Below are 2,500 nucleotides of genomic sequence, written 5' to 3'. Positions count from 1 at the left end.
GGCTGCTGAAGCTCTGCGTGCGCTTTTGAATCTGGCTGCCTCTGTTGCCGTGGTGAGTGGAGTGTGTGGATGTTGGTGGTGGTGATGGCTGGGGGGAGGGGGGGAGGGCGAGGAAGGGGGGGCGGTCGCGGCTGAGGGAGCGTGACGAGTGGAGAGGAGTGTGTGTGTGTGTGTGTGTGTGTGTGTGTGTGTTTGGGGGGGAGGGGGGTAGTAGGGGGAGCTCCTGGTTTAAGCGCAGCGGTCCTGCCTCAGGGGTGGATGACTGGGGAGAGAGAGAGAGACGGGGAACAAGAGGGCGAGAAAGAGAGGGAGAGATGATATTATGATATATAGAGGCAGATTTAGACAATCAAAGAGAGAGAGAGGGGGGGGTAGAGAGAATGATACAGATGATAGAGTTGAAAGAGACAGATATAGAAAATCAGAGAAAGAGGGGGGGTAGGGTGATATAGCGGTTGAGAAAGATGACAGAGGGAGGGGGAGATGTAGAGAATAAGAGATGGAAAGAGAGAGGGAGAGGGAGATGTAGAGAATAAGAGATGGAAAGAGAGAGGGAGAGGGAGAGGGTGATTAAGGAGAGAGTGAGAATATATTAATTCCAAGCCCAGCTGTATTTGTATGATATTCCATTAGGACAATATTTACAGATGATCCAAATTTAAGTTGACACCTCATCATGTCAGGAGGACAGAAAGATAACTACAGAGATACACAGAGGCAGATGTATGGAGGAAGAGAGAGAGAGAGAGAGAGAGAGAGAGAGAGAGAGAGAGAGAGAGAGAGAGAGAGAGAGAGAGAGAGAGAGAGAGAGGAAGTGAGGTATTCTACAGCTGCAGCAGAGCAGGCATCTCCTCAAGCAGTGAACCACTGATGAGTCCCACTGACACACAACACATGGAAGGAGCGAGGAAGAGAGAGAGAGAGATAGAGAGAGGAGGAGAGAGAGAGAGAAGGAGATGCTGGAAGGGATAGAGAGAAGGAAAGAAAGAGGGACTGAGAGAGTGATACAGAGACAGAGAGAGAGAGAGAGAGAGAGAGAGAGAGAGAGAGAGAGAGAGAGATGGAGAAAGATAGAGAGTGGACGTTGGGGAGAATGAGGGTTAGAGAGAGAATAAGGGAACACAGAGGAAGAGAGCCAGATCAAGAGAGAGAGAGAGAGAGAGAGACAGAGAGAGAGACAGAGAGAGAGAGACAGAGAGAGAGAGTGAGAGAGTGAGAAAGGAGAGTCAGATTTATTTATCCAACTCCCCCTCGCTCCTACCTCCTGCCCTCCACAGACGGCCAGTTTGTAGAAGGCAGGGAAGAGAGCAAGAGATGGAACGAGAGAGAAATAGAGAGCGCATGTGAGAAGAAGAGATGTGAGGTGTGTGCTTGTGTGTACATCTGTTTGTGTGTGTGGGGTGGGGGTTGGGGCTGTTACAAGTAAATGAACTGATGAGCCCAGAGAGACCTGATCATAATTGGATGCAAGCTGCAAATGAGGATATCAGGATCACAGATACTGATACACAGACATACAGACACAGGCACACACACACACACACACACACACACACACACACACACACACACACACACACATACACAAACACAAACACATACACAAACACATACACACACAAGCGTGCTTTTGTTAAAGCTTTTGAAACTATCCCCCATTACCATGTGTGTCTGCATCAGTGTGTCTGCTGGTATGTTTAAGTGTGAGGATAAGTTGGGCTTGTAAAAGTCAGGGTGAATTGTCTGTGCGTGTGTCCGTGTGTGTCCGTGTGTGTGCATGCGTTTTATTGGGTTGAAGAAAATGACTGTATTTTGTATAACAATACAGTATTGTATGTATTGATGTGTATTTGAGAAAATACTGCAAAATACTCTCTGTGAGACATATGTGATTTTGACCTGATTGTATAGTGCATTCATGTGGCTGGGAAGTGGGAAGGCCCCCACTTTGGAACTCCATACTTCCGAACTGAGGGCCAGATGTACTAACGCTTTTGCGCCCACTTCAGGCGTATTTGCTTCCCAATGTGTGTGTAAAATCATTGCGAGGTATACAAACAGGCCGCAATGATGTAAAAGTGCAAACTGCCTGTGGCAGAGCTGAAAGTGGCAGATTGCGTTTTTCATGTCATGCATATGCATTCATGGGAGGATCCAGGGGAAAGTGGGAGTTTAGCGTAAAAAGATGGGAGGGGAAGAGTAAAGAGCGCCTAATTATGTAGTCCGCGGTATGTACAAAGACTGCTCCTGAAAGCGCACGTCTATTTTGCGCCTAAATACTTCCACCTTGTAAAAGCAGGTGTTAATCCAAATTGCAGTTCAATGCGTCAATATGAGAACCTTTCAAAGACAACAGAATCGCTAGAGCACCAGTTTTGTAAGTCTTTGTACTATCAAAAGCAACATTAACTTTTGTTGGCCTTGAATGTCTTACTTTCACTTTCACGTCATTCACTTAAACTTTCCTACTTGCTAGATTTGACCAATCTTCCATAGCCTA

At 46.8% G+C, this 2,500-nt stretch overlaps 1 protein-coding gene across 5 annotated transcripts in view; it reads right to left on the bottom strand.

Moving 5' to 3' along the window:
* The window catches only part of LOC121705944 (growth arrest-specific protein 7-like), a 53,206-nt gene that overhangs the window by 36,735 nt on the left and 13,971 nt on the right, over positions 1 to 2,500 (bottom strand). The window lies entirely within an intron of this gene.

This window comes from Alosa sapidissima, chromosome 3 (assembly GCF_018492685.1).
Source record: "Alosa sapidissima isolate fAloSap1 chromosome 3, fAloSap1.pri, whole genome shotgun sequence".
Classification (NCBI taxonomy): Eukaryota; Metazoa; Chordata; class Actinopteri; order Clupeiformes; family Clupeidae; genus Alosa; species Alosa sapidissima.
This window is presented reverse-complemented; position numbering and strand designations above follow the sequence as displayed.